General features: G+C 41.4%; 1 protein-coding gene and 1 pseudogene across 1 annotated transcript in view; one reads left to right on the top strand and one right to left on the bottom strand.

Annotated features, from left to right (window-relative positions):
* HNRNPM (heterogeneous nuclear ribonucleoprotein M) overlaps window positions 1–18,881 on the top strand; it is a 357,001-nt gene that overhangs the window by 2,125 nt on the left and 335,995 nt on the right. The window lies entirely within an intron of this gene.
* On the bottom strand, window positions 5,193–5,292 carry LOC111774496 (U6 spliceosomal RNA; annotated as a pseudogene).

The raw sequence follows: 18,881 nt of genomic DNA, 5'->3' as shown, positions 1-18,881 counted from the left end.
TAAACTCTTAATTTCCTATTTAATTAAGTATATATAAACTGTCTTTTTTTTTTTTAAAGGACGATGGGATCTTCCTCTCTGGTTTTGCCCTGTGAGCAGCCAGCTTGTTTACTTTTATCGCCAATTTGTAGGCTTTATACTCCCAAATATCAGAAGGCACCACAGAGTCCGATAGGCCATATCCTCTTCATGGCTATTATATGTCCCACATGGGGACAGAGCAGACCAGATTTCTGGACGAACCAGAGGAACTCCTTTGTAACCAAATATGACCATTAGAGGGAGCCTGGACCTTGTGAGAGCATAAAACCCTGTTGAGGAAAGGACAACTGACCCACAAGAGTAGCAGAGTGTAGATTCTCTTACTCAGTTTTTAATTTTGCTAATTAAGAAAATATTGTGCCTGGGAAGCTGCATGCCTATTTCCTGAGGACTCATGGAAAACCCATTAACCTTACACAGGTTCTTATAAAACAAACAGTTAAATTTACTACTATTAGTAATGAGGATAAGTATTTATTCTGATTTTGATAACTAATAAAATATTTACTACTAATAACTTAGTTAATAACTTATTATTACTAATAATATCAATCATCTGCTTCTAGGAGAGCAGAGAGACGTGTAACAGGCTGTGTCTGGGGCACTAGGAGAGTGAGGATGTGCTTTGCAGTGGAGACAGGAGGTGATCCTGAGGAGTCGAGCCAACCCAGGCCCATCTGCCCTCCGTGGGCTCCGTGGGTCTGAGGGAGCGTGGTGGCTGGGCCCCAGGACTCAGCCAGCTCTGCCCAGACAGGATCTGCTTGTTTTCACTTGGTCAGCCTTGTCTTGAGTGATGAGGAGAGCGTGTTCCTGAGTTTAGCTCTTTACACTTAAGTGAATGGCAAAGACTGGGTGGAACAGGCCATAGAGGGAGGGCATTGAAGAGCTGGGGAAGTCAGCAGCGCTCAGGACTGGCCCAGCACACAGGAACCACTGAGTTACTCTCTGTCACGTGCTGCCTATTGCTCTTGTTCCAGAAAAAGATTGACTGGGGACCCATTTCTTTTGACATGTGGAGAAGGCAGGTTGTAGCTGCTGATGTGCATGAATCCAAGGGATTTCCTTCCATCTGGCCCAGAGTCCTAGTCACAGAAAGGTCAGGGAGTATTCCTCCTCAGTTATCAAGCTAGTAAGCTGAGTTGCTGTCCCAACCCTCTGACTCCTGGCCTCCTTCATGGGCACCAAGTGGGGCTGAGAGTGCAGCACGCTCCTTCCTTGGTGACACCCGAAGTTGGAATTTTGCTCCCCTGGGGTCACCCAGGGTGATCGGACAGCTCCATTGGCTGGCTTGGCTGGAATTCCACCTGGAGTCCATCTGTTGATTTGCAGGTAGGTCCTTTGCCAGACATTGGTGTCCCTCATCAGATTCAAGATGTAACTTTGTGGTGATAGAATCAGTTCCTGGGCAATGAAGTCACACAAACGGGAAAATATTCTTAATAAGAAATACTGAAAAATTAAAAGACCATTTGGCAGGAGATTTTTTTCAGTAATAGACACTTCCTTGATGCCGCTGTTAAAGATAGGGAAGGCAAGAGAACGACAGATTTGGAAACAGAAGAGGAATATTTTTCTTAAACTCAATTGGGCAAAAATAGTGTCAGTGGAGGGAAGAGTCCTGGCCGAGGAGAAGAAAGCTTGATGACCCCAGGGAAGGATTTTCAAATTTGAGCCCAAGCCCTTATTTTTCCTTGAAGCCTCTTCTTCCACTGCCCTCCTGGTCTGGGCAGTCCCCTCCCTCTGCCCAGAAGCTCTCTGTCCATGTCACAGGCACAGTGTCCAATCCTTCTTTAGATCTCAGTTTACAGATGTTACCTCCTCTGGGAGGCTTTCCTGACCACCCCTTCCCACCGCACGCCCCCTGCCAGCTATTTCTCCTCCAATAGTCTAGATTATAAGCCCATGAGAACACGGACCGAGTACTATATATTCAGCCCCTAACACAGTGCCTGGTCTATGGTGGATGCTTAATGAAGAAATACAGGTTGAAAAGAATGAGTGTTCAAGCCCTTGCTCATGTTACTTTCCCCTAAAATCTTATTTCACTTACTGTTCTGTTTCTACCTCCCAGTGCAGCACTGCTTCCATATTTTGAAATGTGTATATTTCACATCATCATCACTCTGGGAATGAATCCAAGTAAATTTTAAGCTACTGATGAATGGGCACCAATTCTATTCTTCCTTCAATTCTTCCTGGCATCAAGCACAGAACTGAAAACCTAATAGGCGTGTTGTAATACTCTCTGATAGTGAATGGATAACTGCCCACAATTAACTAGGTCTTTCTATCCTGTCTCCCCACCCTCATCCACGCTCTGTGACTTACTCCCTTCTCCCATGGCCACCCTTCTTTGGCTTTAGATCACTCAGCCAAAAGACAGAAAAGATAAAGCCCATAATTAAGCCCACTCACAACTGTCTTCAGAAAGAATCCTCTTCAGTACTTTAAAAAGCCTTCTGTTCTGAAACCATAACTGTTCTGTGCTTTGTCTATGGGTTTAGTCTAAGAACTGAAGATCATCTTAACTGTTTAGTGTAGAGCCCAGGTTTTATACTACAATTTTGTCTCCCCTTTTGTGGAGCTTTGGGTTTTTTCTATGATCTCTAATTCCTTTCTTTTTCTGGCACTGTTTGCTCTTATTACATCTTTCGTTTACTCCCGAATACTTGATCCAAATAGTCATCCTACTAAATACGCTCCCACCAGATACCCCCAGATACTCCCTCCCGGGGCCCTCGCAGAATCCCTTGCAGGGTCCTGAACCTCAGAAGTTATCCCCTTAATTCTGAGTGACAGAAGCAACCCAGCAGGTTGGTTATGAGAGTTCTTTGCCTCAGTTTTCCCATGGGCATAATGGGGTTAATAGCACCTGCCTCCTACCTTCTCCACCTGAACATGCTGAGATGATGTTGTAACATGCACAGCAGTCCTCAGATGAAAGGCACCCTATAAACACCAAATGCTATTAAAAGCCGTTGACCTATGGAAGACCATGGAAGCTTCACTGCTTACGGTGTCACAGCAAGATGGATGAAAAGACTGGGGGTTGTGCCTGAGGACTTCTTGGCGCTGGCACCTGGCAGCTGCCCATGAGAATTAGGATCTATACGTGAAATCAGGGCCTAAAAGTCATTTGGCAGTCATCCTGGAGGAAACTTTAAAATCATTTAAAAAAATTTTAAATAAATTTATAAAATAACTGACCTTGCTTAATAAATCAAATAGTTTAGAACTCTGGTAATAAAAGCCACAGTTCCTTGCCTCATCCTTTCCTAACACCTGTCCTTTTCTCTAGGGCAGCCACTTGGCATCTTTTTTCTGTTTCTTCCCGTATCTCTAAATAAAATGTTTATATTCCTGTCTTTTGATTGATCAATTTTAGATATTAGTTATTGAATGTCTGCCATTGATCTATCTTGATTTTACAATCCTCCATCCCCCTTCCATCAGTCTTTTAATTTAACGTTATCACTTTTCCATTTCTTTTATCAATTTTCCTTTGAAACTTTGCATCATGAACTTACCACTCTATTTCTTGTTCATCTATAGATATTTTTTGACCTTGCCAGTTGGGGACATTTGCATTTGTACCCTTCCCTTCAGCTCTCCTTCCTGCCTTCCACCTCCCAACTTCTATCATTTGAACTTTCACGTTGTCAAGATTGATAATGTTTACGTTCTGCTTTGAAACGGTAACTGTTCTCTGCTTTGTCTATGGGTTCAGTCTAAGAACTGAAGATCATCTTAACTGTTTCGTGCAGAGCCAGATTTTGTACTCCAATTTTATTTCTTCTTTTGTAGAGCTTTGGGTTTTCTCTATGGTCTCTAATTCCTTTCTTTTTCTGGCATTGTTTGCTTTTATTCTATCTTTAATTTACTCTTGAATACTTGATCCAAATAGACGTTCTATTAAATACCCTCCCTCAGTTTTCCCCAGATACCCCTCCTTGGGCCCCCCATCTTCTGGCTGACTGCTTTCTAGAAGCGGAATGGTCATCACTCTGGGACTTCCTCATAGTTTCTAGTTTTTGGAGCCCACATCTTCTTTGTTCTTAATTTATTCTTTTCTTTTGCTGGGGAATATTCTAAATAGCTCCCCTAAAAAAGCATATTAAAAATAAATTCTGAGTTTTGAATGCCTAAAAATGGTTCTATTCTGCTCTCAACTTAAGTGATAGTTTGGGTAGAGAATTTAAGGTTGGAAGTATCTTTTCCCTAGAACTTTGAAGTCATTATTCAACTGTCTTCTAGCTCCCAGTGTTGTTGAGGAGAAGTCTGGTGCCAGTCTGATTGTTATTCCTTTGTGGGTGACCTCTTTTCTTCACCCTAAAATCCCGTAGAGTCTTCTGTTTTTCCCTATCATTTTGAAATTTCACAGCGATGGGGTTTAGTGAGTGTCTGTTTCATTGAGTGGGTGGGTACTTTCAATTTAGAAATGTTTATCTTGGATCTCTGGTGAGTCCTTTCATATAGTTTCTTTGATAATTGTCTTCCCCTTGTTTTTCTGAACTCTCCTTTTAACTTGTACTGGTTGTTATGGACTGAATTATATCCTCCCAAATTCGTATGTTGAATCCCTAACCCCCTAATACCTCAGAAGGTGACTTATGTGGAGACAGGGCCTTTAAAGAAGTGATTAAGTTAAAATAAGGCCGTTAGGGTGGGTCCTAATCTCATATATCTGGTGTCCTTTTAAGAAGAAGAAATTTGGACACACAGAGAGACACCAGGGGTGCAACCACAGGGAAAGGGCCATGTGAGGACACAGTGAGAAGGCCGCCATCTACAAGCCCAGGAGAGAGGCCTCAGGAGAAACCAAACCTGCCAACACCTTGATCATGGGCTTCTGGGCCCCAGAACTGAGGGAAAATAAATTTCTGCTGTTTAAGCCACCTCGTCTGTGGTGCTTTGTTATGGCAGCGCTAGCAGACTAATACAGGGGTCGAGTTCAAGTGACAAATATAGAAATAAACTTGAATTGGCTAGTTTTCTTTTTTTCCCCCAAGTAATTTTATTGGGATTATAATGGTTTATAACATTGTGTAATTTTGGGTGTACATTATTGTTTATCAATTTCTGAACACACTTCATTGTGCTCACCCCTAGTAATCTAATTTCCATCCATCACCATGCATATGTGCTCCTTTAAAAATATGGAATGCTTCCCGAATTTGTGTGTCATCCTTGCTCAGGGGCCATGCTAATCTTCTCTGTATCGTTTGACTTTGCTAGTTTTTATGAGAAGAATTTATTGGTCACATAACTAAATAGTCAAGGGTGTTAGGCTGGTTTGACTACTGCTGAATTCAAGGGGCCAGCAACATCACCAGGATGCGGCTTCTTTCATCTCTCAGCTCTATGCCCTACCTGTCTGCCTTTATTCACGGGCCTTTGGTGGGGCGGGTCACATGCTCCAAGGTTTAAGTCCATTGGAAACAAAATCTCTGCTTCTTTTTCGGCAGCTCCAGAAAACGTCTCCTAGTCCTTCACTGGCCCCTTTTGAGTCACATGTTCTGAGCCAAATACTGAGACCAGGAAAATGTGGTGCTCTGATTATCTAGTCCTGGGTCACATACTCTCCTTTTGAGCTGGGGGTGTGGAGTCATCCCCATCCAGACTGCATGAGTGAGAATGAGAGTGGGTGATTGTCTCATCAGGGAATAAATATGGGGGAGCTAAGTAACAGTAAATGTTTATACATGCTAGGTTAAATTTTCAAGTTTGATCTTAAATGTCTCTGATAGCAGGAGTATAGCTGCATTCAGTTAACGTAAATCTAGAGTATTAGTTGGAGAATGGTAAGAGGCAGCAAGGATTTTATTTAATTAATATTTAGTGAGCATGCCCTATGTATCTTGGAGGTAAGTGAAGATGAGGACAAAGCACACTTTTATCTTCAATGAGTGTGCGTGTGGTCAGTGATTGTTGCAGCTTTTCCATTTGTGGCCAGGTGGGTCATCCTACAGCACTTTTCCACGACCTCTGTCCCTGTAGTTGGATGGGGAGGTATTTATTACCTTATTTATCAATGCTCTGAGACTCTATGAGAGAGCTCTGAGAAGAGAAACTTATTTCAGAGAGTTTGTCATCACTAGTCCTCATATTCTTAAAATTTTGTACATTCCCATACCCTCTACAGTCAGTGGATGTGCCCACGTGCCTTTCTTTGAATGAGGGCCTTCAAGCTGAAGTTAGGGTAGAGAAAGTAGGACACGTTCTTGTTAGGCAATCTCATAAGATTTCATGAGATTTGAACATCCTGTTTAACTATCCTCGGGAAACCCATTTCTGGGCTTTGTTCCAGGTTCCATCACTGACTCACTGGACAGCCTTTGGCCTGCAATTCATAGCTCATTGCCTCAGTTTCCCCATTTGGGAACAAGCTCCAACCAGACGTGTTTTCTTCTCTAAGATGTTGTGATAAATAATTAGAGTTTTGCTTTTCTTCCCCTCCTAAATTTATTTCTTCCCACAAGCTGGCCTCACTGCCAACTGATCTCAGTTAGAAGGGAGGTAATAATAATAATAATAAATACTCACAACAGTAATAATAGCTTACAGTGGGTGCTTTCTACATGTCAAGAACTCTGTTAAGTAACTGTTTTTGATACTCGCAACAACACTTTGTGGTAAGTGATCTCATCACATTGTCCCCACTTAATGTATGAGGAAAGTGAGGCATAGAGAGACTAATCTGGATTTGCCTCACTCTGGAGCCATTATTCTAACTATCATACACTGCTACCTTTCTGAACAGCAAGAAGTCAAAGGGCTTATGGACCCACACTCTTCTTCTAGCCCAGGACTGCCCACCTTCAGTGGCCAGAGAACTAGAGCCACTTGGGCGATTTGAAAAGAACCTTAGTGGTCACGGAGCCCAACACTCAGCTCACAGGTGAGGAAATGGAAGTAAAGAGACCGAGTGACTTGCTCAAGTTCATACCTAACGGGACCTCTTTGTCAACAATGATTTCAAATATCTTTCAAATGAAAAACAGAGCTCACACGTTGATTGTTAATTAATAAAATAGTTTACTCCTATAACACTGATTTTCAGTGATACATAGAAAATTGGCAAGCACATCTTTCTGAAATGGGTACTTTCCATTTCAGAAACTGCTTATCTCTTTACATCAAAATATTTCATCCAATTTTTAAGCAAAGTTCTGCTAGTGTGCACATGGGCTCATCATTGCTCTTCCACAGTGAATGCTGTTGATGTCATCTGATACCAATAATGTCACCTGATACGGGAATTTTGTCATTAGCTCCTCTATTTTCTCTTTAAGTATCATATTGTTTTTCTGAACTTTGGGGCTGGTTTTAGAAGCTTTTGGAAATATCTGATTTATTAATTTATTTTTATTGTGAGCAGCATAAGTTGAGCCATGGCTCTGTAGATTTTTTCTCTTCTCCAATTACTAGATTAATCAATTTCTTTAAAAACAAGGCCACTGAGCTTTGTTTGAACATGAAACAAGAGTGTCAAATGGCTTTGTACTTAAGAAATTCACTGAGTACTAGCCAGTGCACTGGCTGCTAGAAATGAGGGGGTTGCTCCATCATTAAATCAAATTTTCAGATAGTAATGGTGGTATTTCACATAGGTAACTTTCTTTTTCACCTGCTATGGGAAATTACCATGTTCAGAGATTCACTTATCTCAGTACAGACTCACAGACTATATTTACATTAGCATCCTTTTCACTCTTTATGTTTATGATTTTATTTTGAAATATAGTATTGCTGTTACTATTTTAATCATGACTTTTATACTTGAATGAATCATATTTGAGGCCTTGATCCAATTTCAAATTGGTGGCATAACATAATACCATAGTTAAAGGAAAAATGCTAATTTAAGAAACATGAGCGGTAACATGCAAATGATGTAAAATACTTTATCTAAGACAAACCACCTTTTATTAATTGAATGCTAGCGAGAATAGGCCAATACAGTGCTTTGTAGAGCATGAGCAAGGTTTAAAAATGTAACTGTTTTTGGAAATGATATGAGATTTCTGTGACAATAATAATCAATCCTTCATTTTCAAATCTGCAAAATAATGTAAATTAAAAATTCCACTGCCTTCCCCTGAAATTACCAAGCCATCCGTAGCCAACTTGATAGACTGTTGGCCAATCCCTGTGGCTGGTGGGACCCACTTAGAGAAACAGTGCTCTAAGGGTTTGCTTTCGGAGGATCTATTCGTCTTCTGGGAATTCAACCATAAAAGTTAGGTTCACATACACCAAACATCCTTGTGGTGTTTCACAAAGCCATTTGAATTTGTATCAGAGGGGTCTTGTGCCTGGACTTGAATCTGTGTCTAATATAGAGGTATGAGTGAGAGGTTTAAGTAAAAACTGAAATAGTCCCTTTGTTAGCAGTATTGCCTTTGGTACCCATGTGGACAAGTATAACACTGAAGGAGGACAAAACATTCTCCTCGCATTTGCCTGCCTTGGGCTCCTTGAGGATTCCACAGGACACGGGTCTGCTTTTGTCCTTTGTTATGGACTGAATTGTGTTGCCCCAAAATTCATATGTTGAAGTCTTAACCCCCCCAGTACCTCAGAATATATTTGGAGACAGGGGCTTTAAAGAGTAATTAAATTGAAATGATGTCATTAGGCTGGGTCCTAATCCAATATGACTGGTGCCCTTAGAAGAAGGGGAGATCAGGACACAGACACACGCGGAGGGAAGACCATGTGAAGATATGGTGAGAAGACAGCCATCTCCAAGCTAAGCAGAGAGGTCTCAGATGAAACCCCACCAACACCTTGAATTTAGATTTCTAGGCTCCAGAACCGTGAGAAAATAAATTTCTGTTGTTCAAACCAGCCAGTCTATGGTACTTTGTTATGGCAGCTTTAGCAAACTAATGTACACTTCAAGCATTTCAGTTTGTCAGCAGCCGTGATACCTGGAGGCAGAGGCAGTGTCCAGCTGAGGGGCTCATTGGTGAACCCTGGAGGTAGCGATACGTACCTTCATGCAGCTTCTAAGGCACCAGGGCCTCTGAAGCCAACAGCACCAGAGCACAGCCAGGGCAGAAGATGGACAAATAGAAGATTCATATAGTAGCTGGACAGGGCATCTTCATAAGCATGAAGGAGACACAACCTGGGGAGCTCCAGATACTGGGTAAGGCTTTGTGGGAGGCTAGGACCCTGTATTTGCACATAAGAACAGGATCCTCTAAACGGATTAGGAAATCGTGACTAACAAATGATATATTAAGAAAAGTGGCATCTCAGAGTTGTTAAAAGTTGCACTTATTTGGTGATTGGACCTGTGGCTTTTTTTCTTTCCAAATTGATTCCTAATTATAGTTTGTATTTTGTGTGGCTTTTTGAGTAAAATTGGACTTATTTTTAGGAATCTGTTTATCTCATTTTTTTGCCTTTCTGTTTCCTGTATTCTTTTGTTTTCTTTAAAACTTGTACATACACGTGTGCACATACAAACACATACTCTAAAATATGATGAATGCTTACTAAGTTTTCAACATTGCTGAACACTTTCATACAAAACATCTTAGAAACTGGTATGCTCTCTTCACTCCATTCCGCAAAGTCAAACTGTATACTTGCTTCAAGGTACAGCTCATGATCCTACTTCCTCTCTCAAGGGTCAGGGATGATAGTTATTTATTGAGCACTTAGTGTGTTAAGTGCTTTCTACCTTGAGCTATATGATATTTTCCCCTCTTTCACAGATGAGGAAACTCATTTATAGACTGGTTGTAAATTTTCTAGGGTCACACTGCTGAACAACTCTCCATTGTACTGTTAGATACCTTTCTAATTTTTCCAAGTTGGTAAGTGATGAAATTAGGATTTTAAAAAATAGCTAACATTTATTGAGCTTACTCTGTGCCAGGGCCTGTGCTAAATGTCTTCCAGGGTTTATTTCATATAATTTTGACAACCCAATGAGGTCTTGTATCTCTTATACAGACAAGGAGACTAAGGTTCAGAAACCTTAAGTAAATTGCCTAAGATGACACCAGCAAGTGGTGGAATTGGGATTCAAACTCAGACCTCTCTGACACAACAGTTCATGTCCCCTAACCCTAACCTGAAATGATATTTTCTTTACTCTGATTTCCTATGTTATTTGCATACATACCATCTGTTTTTCCCCTGCATTTTTCAAAATTTTCTCGTTTAGATTGTTGCTTGTTCAAAGCTGAAGTAGGCAATCATTTTGTTCTGTCCCCTGCAGAGTATCTAACAAAGTGCTGGGTCCACACCTATCTCTCAATACACGTGCACTGGATGAATGAATGGTTGGGTGGGTGCGTGCATGGATTGGTGGCTGGAACTCTTTTTGTCAGTGGATCTGGCAATGCTTGCCAGACGTCAGTGAAATTTCTCAGATGCCCATGGCTACTGCAGAAAATCTAGTGATTCTCACTAGACGGGGCAGGAGTCTGAGAGCCATGGGGAAGTGTTATGGCCCAGAATGTGTCTAATTTGGTGAATGTTCTACGTGCATTTGGAAAGAATGCGTATTCTCCCAGTTGCTGGGTGAAGAGTTCTGTGGCTCTCAATTAATTCTAGTGGGTTACTAGGGTTTTTCAGATCTTCTGTATTCCTGCTGATTCTTGTCTGCTTGTTCTGTAGTTACTGAGGGAAGGATGCTGAAATCTCCAGCTATGACTATGGATTTGTCTATTTCCTCCATTAGGTTTGGTCAGTTTTTACTTTCTATATTTTGAAGCTCTTCTATTACATGCATGTACATTTATGCAATTTACAATCGGTATGTCTTCCTGAGGAACTGACCCTAGTATCATTATGAAACATCCCTCTTCATTTCTTGCAAAACTTTTTGCCTTGCAGTCTATTTTGTCTGATAGTAAGACAGCCACACCGGTTGCATGTTCTATTTTTTCCATCCTTTTATTTTCAACCTACTTATGCCTTTATGTTTAAAGTGAGTTTCTTACAAAATTCATACGGTTGAGTTGTGCTTTGTTTTTTTTTTTTAATCTTGTCTAACAGTTGGTCTCTTTTTATTGGGGTGTTTATTTCATTTACATTTTGTGTGTGCGTGTGAGGAAGATTAGCCCTGAGCTAACCACTGTTGTAAATCTTCCTCTTTTTTTTTTTCCTCCCTAAAGCCCCAGTACATAGTTGTATATGCTAGTTGTAAATCATTCCAGTTCTTCTATGTGGGATGCTGCCACAGTATTGCTTGATGAGTGGTGTGTAGGTCTATGCCCAGGATCTGAACTGGCGAACCCCAGGCCGCCGAAGCAGAGCGCGAGATCTTAACCACTCAGCCACGGAGCTGGCCCCTTATTTCACCAACATTTAATGTAATTATTGATAGTTTAATGTCTTCCAGCTTGTTATTTGTTATCTATTTGTCTCCTCTGTTTTTTGCTCTTCTGTTGCTCCTTTCTTCTTTTGGGATAATTGAATATTTTTTAATATTCCATTTAATTTTCTTTACTGGCTTCTTAGCTATACCTAATTTGATTTACTTCATTTCATTTTTTGTGGCTGTTCTGGCATGGCAATATATCCTGAACTTATCAAAAGCTGTTTAAGTCAACATTGTACCCCTTCACATTTTCGACCCCTCTCTTTATACCTTACCCTTCACATTCCATACCTGACTCTTTCTACTGCACAAATATAATAGTTTTTACAACTGTGTTGTTCCATTTACCTACTCTGCCTATCCTTTGTTGTATTGCTGTCATGATTTTTAGTTATATACATATTATAAATGTCTCCTTACAATGTTATTATTGTCACTTTTAATAGTTGAGTTTTAAGGAAATTACAAGAATAAAAAAATAGTATTTTATATTTACCTACAATTTTTTTTTTTTTTTTTGAGGAAGATTAGCCCTGAGCTAACTGCTGCAAATCCTCCTCTTTTTGCTGAGGAAGACTGGCTCTGAGCTAACATCCATGCCCATCTTCCTCTACTTTATATGTGGGACGCCTACCACAGCATAGCTTGCCAAGCGGCGCCGTGTCCACACCCGGGATCCGAACCAGCAAACCCCGGGCCGCCCAAGCGGAATGTGCAAACTTAACCACTGCGCCACCGGGCCGGCCGCCCCACAATTTCTCATGTTCTTCTTCTCTTTCTGTAGAAGCAAGTTTCCATTTAGTAGCATTTCCTTCAGCCTGAGAACACCCTTTCATGTTCTTCGTAATGCGGGTGTACTGGTGACAAATGCTCTCAGCTAACTTTTATCTGAAAATATTTTTATTTCGTCCTCATTTTTTAAGCCTCTTTTCACTGCCTGTGTATTAGAGGTTGGGAAGAATGGTTTTGGACTAAAATTTGTAGGGAACTTTTCTTCTAAGACTGTATTTGCTCAATACGTCGACTAAAAAGCAAATTACAAACAGTCCCAATAGTGAGAACTAATGATTTTGAGAGAGCACTAAGGCTATCTGGTAAAGGGTTGCTCTTGATGTGGAGAAATGGTAAGTAATCTTTTAGATAGAAGGCTAACAGCTCTGCCTGTACAAATGTCTGCTTTAAAACCAAGGGGCCTTTATTGTAAAACGCTTTGGGCAAATGAAGCCTTTGACAAAGGTGTGTCTCTTCCACAAATCACGTGAAAGGTGACATGCCAGATGTGGTCTCAGACCACATAAGACACATCTGTAGGAAGAAGTATCAACACATGAAAACCCTATTCTCTGTCTATACGCCTCTTTCTTTAAGATTTATTATAGTATCGGCTGTTCTTTCGTAAGTATTTATTAATCACTGCAGGAGGTGTTGGGGGATATAAACTGAGCAGGCATTGCAGCTGTTCTGCGGGAACCTGTTGGCTAGCTGGGGACACAAGTCATGAACACAGGGTGGCTTGCACAAGAACTATGGCCCAGCACTCAGACACGTTGACAAGGGCATCATGCTATGCAGGACCTAAAGGCCCAAGTAATTTGGGATTTGAGGAAAAGGGGTCAGCATTGATGTTATTATGGAAAACATTTCTGGAAGAGTTAGATTTTGATACATACCTTGAAGAAGATGGAAGCTGTGGATTAGAGAAGAGAAATGATGGAATTAGAAGAAAGAAATGTTGGGGAAAGGAATAAAAGAATAAAACACTAAAATGGACTTGGCAAAACATTTGTTTGGCTAGAACATAGGCAGCATGATAGGAAATAAATATGAGATTACAGAGGAATAGGCTGTGGGGAGGTGTGGGCTGCATGGAGTCGAGACATGCCTGGGGAGTCTTGACTACAAATTCAGAGGTTATAATTTGATATGACAGGTAAAAGGGAGGGATTAAATGGAAAATTGCCATGTGAAAAGTAGACTTTGAGAAGGGACTTTCTGGCACAAAGGGATAAAGGAGCAAAGCTTAGAGCCACTGGAGGTTGGAGACCAGTTAGGAACCTGTGGTCATTTTAGAGCAGTGCTGTCCAATAGAAATATAATACAAGCCACGTAGGGAATTGCAAATTTTCTTATAGTCACATTGAAAAAGTAAAAGTGAAATTAATTTAAATAATATACTTTATTTGTCCTGATATATTGAAAATATGACAATTGAACATGTAAGCAATATTTGAGTTATTAATGAACTATTTAACGGTTTTTTCATACTGAGTGTTTGACTTCCAGTGTGCATTTATACTTAGCGCACATCTCAATTCGGATGTAAAATTTTCACGGGGAACACTTGATCTGTATTGAGATTTCATAAAAGTTACAGTTGAAAAAGTCAATTCACATACTCAAGTTGTTTCAAACATACTTTAAACATTTCCTAACAACTGAATTGAATATCAGCTATTAAGTTGAAATTAATTAAAACCAAATAAAATTGAAACATTCAGTTACTCCATTGTACTAGCCGTATTTTAAGTGCCCAATGGCCTCATGTGGCTAGTGGCTGCTCTATTGGAGAGCTCAGGCGTGGGTGCTTGTCCTGGAGAGACAGCTAGGAGCTTGAGGTAAGGGAGTTTCCATAGGAATTGTGTGGATCTTGATGCACTAAAGAGCAGAGGGAGCAAATAATTTTCTTTGTTCCAAGAGAGAGAATAAAGATGGCCTCCTTGTGTCTAAAAATCTCACATCATAAGTTCCCTGAAGACAGGGACACACAATTCTGCTCACTCTTCTTTTCTTCCTCACCCAGCACAGTGCCAGATACATGGTAAGTGCCGATTAAACACTAACTAAGGAAACCACTCCAACTCAAGTCTTGAATTCTTTTCATCCTTCTCAGAACACAATGTTTTGTTCATATTTGTCTGAATTTACAAGTCCCTGTTCACCTTCTAGTCGTTGTCTAGTCTGATCACAAGGAGGGGACAAGGAAGCGAGTGTCTGTCTGCTTCCCGGGGGCCCTGAGTTAGAGAATGTTGAGCAGAGATTCAGAAGAGCAGGCTGAGCAGAGCTTAATCTGGATATTCTCTTCTTTTTCTTCCCTTCTTCCCTTCCTACTCCTGTTTTATTATTTTTTAAAGATTGGCACCTGAGCTAACATCTATTGCCAATCTTCTTTTTCCTCCTTCTTCTCCCCAAAGCTCCCCCAGTACATAGTTGTATATTTTTAGTTGTGGGTCCTTCTGGTTGTGCCATGTGGGACACCGCCTCAGCATGGTCTGATGAGCGGTGCCATGTCCGTCCCCAGGATCCGAACAGGCAAAACCCTGGGCCAGGAAAGTGGAGCATGGGAACTTAACCACTTGGTCACAGGGCCAGCCCCACCTACTCCTGGTTTTTTTCCCTTCCCTTGTGTAAGGATTAATCTCAGAAATGAACACAGAAAGTTATTCCACAGTACTGTAAAAATCGGGGGATTTCTGATCTCAAGTCCCTGCAGAAGGTGCCCCTGACTCTCGTTGCAGTGAAGACAAGGGTGAGTGACAGGCCCTAACACCACCTGCCAGGCCGTTCCCATCACTGTTGGGCCCAATTCAATGACTGTGCTACTTGGGGCCTCACTAACTGGTTTCAAAAGAAATCTTCATGTGTGAGATATATTTTTTTACACTTTTTTTTAGTGGAGTTGTGGATTTACAGAATAATTGAACAGATAGTACATAGAATTCCCTGTACCCACCTCCCCCATTCCCTCACCCCTGGCACAGTTTCCTCTATTCACATATTGTGTTAGCGTGGTACAGTTGTTAAAATCTAGCAATACTAATAAACCAATATTAATACATTATTCTTCACTAAAGTTTGCTCTGGGGTTCATTCTTTCTGTCGCACATTCTAACAGTTTAACAAGTGCATAATGACGTGCAGCCACCACTACAGGATCACACAGAATAGTTTCACTGCCTTTCAAGTCCCCTATGCTTCACTCCCTTAAGAATCAAAAGGACAATAATATTTGATGACGTGAAAATGATGTGAAATTCATATTGCGATGTCCATAAGTACAGTTTTATCGGGCCGCAGTCACACGGGTTTGCTTATGTGTTGTCTGCGGCTGCTTTTGCTCCACAGCAGGGTCCAGTACTTGCAACAGGGACATCTGGCCTGCAAAGCTGGAAATAGTTGCTATCTGGCCTTTTACGGAAGAAGTTTGCTGACCCCTGGCCTAGAGGATAAGTTCTGGCAAGTTTGAATGGTCACCTCTTAGCACTTATCAAGGGGATCTGAACTTAGGTTTCTATTCTAATCTGACTGGTTTAAGAAAGAAGGTGTCCTCTCTGGAGTGTTAACAATTGGTCGGGGACCAATAGAGACCCTAGAACCCCTTCTGTTATTTTGCTGATGAATCTTTATCACTTATATCTTGACTTTTAAAAAATCTCTGACAAGAGATGTGCAGTTGATATGTTCATAAATCATAAAACTGTAGATCAAAGAATTCATTCATTTGCTCGTATATTGTCCCTGTCTCCCTCCAACACACGTTCACTTAGTGTTTGCTTTTGGTTGTGTGCAGTCCTGGTTAGCAGAGATTTAAAAAGCAGCCCCAGTCTTTAGGGAGGGCAGAATCGAGTGTGGATGACAGACAGACGGAACAACAACTACACACAGGATGTACACAGCATGAGTGCGGTCATAAGCCTCAGGCGCCAATAACAGAATCATTGGCCCAAGAATCAAAGCACCACCAATCATTCATTTAACAAATGTTTACAAGGTAAGACAGATCTAAAAACCTTTAAGTCTAGCTTATATTTATCAGAAATCTAGGAGGGATTTTTGAGGCCATCTGATGCAATCCTCTTATGGGATGAAAAATCTTGGCTACAGTTTCTTGGCAAGTGCCGTTTACATTAAAGTGGTCCATCTCCACTGATAGGAAACTCCTAGATTAATTTATGTCTAATGTTAGACAATTATAAATGTTGGTTGCTATGCTTTATCTGAGGGAAACTGTGCCTCTCCGTAGAAATTATAAATTTTGGAGCTGAAAAGTACCTGCTAGAAAAATCTAAACTCATTCTTTTCATGAGACAGAAGAAGGTATTAACATTCACTGAAATACAAGCTTTAGGAGGATAGGGATTTGGTCTTTTGCTCGCCACTTTATTTGTAGCATTTACCCTATAATAGACTTTGGCACGTTATAGGCATTAAGTGGGTGTGTGAATGATGAATAATAGTAGTTATTATATGCTGAGCATAGAGTATGTATCAAGCTCTTTATATAAAGTATCCCATTTCTTTCTTACAATAAGATGAGAGTATTTATTAATTTCCATCCTACTGGTGGGTCATCTGATGCTTAAAGAACTTGCGGAGGCTAACAGACTTAAGTGGTGAAGCTTAGGTTAAAGCTTTCTTTATACCTTCTTGTGGCCAGTTGTCATTCTTGCCTGTACTCTGGAGACTTAGGGTGTGTGGGCAGTCTACAGGCTTGTCTTTCTTGGCACAGGAGGGACACAGGACAAAGGCAGGCAAAGACACATTGAGGAAATAGTCAAGCAAAGGTTGAACAATCTTTGTGGCACCATTGAGCCCTGGGGTACTCCATGGGGACCATTTGTAAGCATGCCACATATAGTAAGGATGGTAACACAGCTGACCTATTCCTTATTTGCTCTCAGATCCGTCCTCTGCCTTCCCCCTGCCCTTTTAGGTATCATAGAGAACTACATTTCACAAACTCCCTAGTCGATTGGATTATAGGTGGTGAGGCCAATAGGATGCACTGGCAGAGTTGAGCAGAAGCCAAGATAATTCTGCCTCTCCTAATCTGCCTTGGGTGGCACTTCCAGCCGTGGCTGTCTTCTCTGAGCCCTACCTTCTGCAAGATTGCCTCTCACTTTCATCGCACCACTGACAGGCAGCTCCCACAGGGGTTCCAGCTCCAGGCAGACAGTGCCAGTATCCAGTTCTGACAAAGCCGTCTTCTCCATCTGTCCAGCCAAGCCTAGGGATGGAGCAGCATCCAGCTGTTGCTAATCACAGGGTGGCCTCACCGTTTCACGTCTGGCTTCTAAGCTCTTTTATCTTTTGTGTAACCAATTCCTTATATCAAATTCCCTCTGTTGAAAGACGTAGAGTTGTTTCTGTTCCCTGACTGAATGGACCTGATTGATACATGCTTAAGTCCTCAAGTTTCAAGGTCTTAGAACCATACAGATTCATTTTTCTTGTGCTTGAAGTTCTACTGGGTGTTCACTGGGCAACCTTCCACATGATTCAGGGCCCATGGTCCCTCTCTTTTGTGACTCTGCCTTTCTCCAGGGCCTTGGAGCCCTCCCATGGACACTCTGATGGCAGAGCAGAGAGTCAACAATCACACTTGGGAGTGTTTTATGGGCCAATCTTGGAAGTGGCATATAACACTGCTATCCACAATTCACTCGCCAGAACTTCGAGGGAGATCGATAAACGTATTCTTGCTGTGGGTCCTGGAGGAGAAGAAGAAAGGTTAGGCAATCAGCTGGCCAGTCTTTCCCACATTGGGATGCTGAGAATCTGGTTGAGTTGGCCTGTGTGTGCACAGATTGCCCTCCACTTCTCAGCTCTCCCATTCAGTCTTCCCATCTTGCCTTGTACATGCATAGTTCAGTTGAAAGACCCTTATTGAAACCTAGTGTGAGATGATGCCTAGTATCTGGGGGTAGGGATGAAGTGTATACGAATATGTTCCTAACCAACCAGTCAGACCACAACACGTCCCTTCAGATCCCAGAAATTGGTACCAGGAAGTAGCCATGGGCAGACTGGTAATAGCTGAATATTGTTTCATTCACTCCACCAGTGAGGGGAAGACTTTGCTCCCCTGTACACTGATGTGGTGTATCCTTTGCTACTCAAACAGTGGATCCTATCAATCAGCAGCATCAGCAACATCTCAGAGTTTGTTAGAAATGCAGAATTTCAGGACCCAGCCCAGCTTTACTGAATCAGAACCTGCAATTTAACAAGATCCCTAGGTTATTTGTATGCACACTAAAGTTTGGGAAGCACTATGAAATTCATAAAGTTAATACTTTGCTCAGCTGGTATCACAGGCTTCTACGTGGGACAGGCTGTGCTGTTTCCAGGTGTAGGGAAATCTTGTCTGAGCTCCCATGGAGTGAACTCATCCTGCTTTCCCTCTTAGATGAGCTAAGAAATTGGACTGCTAGAACATGTTCTTGCTATTTCTAAGAATGACAGAAAGATGAAAGAAAGAAAGAAAATGAATGAAAGGAAGAAAAGAAAGAAGAAAGAAAGAAAGGAGGGAGGAAGGAACAAGGGAAAGAAGAAAGGCTAAGTTGACCTACCTAGATTGGGCGCTGGGTCAGAAATGCCCGGAGAGTCCAGGGATGGAACTCACTGGGAAGCTGCTCAGCTCTGAGGCCAAGCCTTCCTCCAAAGCTAGTGCATATGAGTAACTATGCATAACTATGCATGAGTAACTTAAAGCTCC

This window comes from Equus caballus, chromosome 7, assembly GCF_041296265.1.
Source record: "Equus caballus isolate H_3958 breed thoroughbred chromosome 7, TB-T2T, whole genome shotgun sequence".
NCBI classification, from domain to species: domain Eukaryota; kingdom Metazoa; phylum Chordata; class Mammalia; order Perissodactyla; family Equidae; genus Equus; species Equus caballus.
The sequence above is the reverse complement of the archived record's forward strand: the minus strand, read 5'-3'. Positions and strand labels throughout refer to the sequence as shown.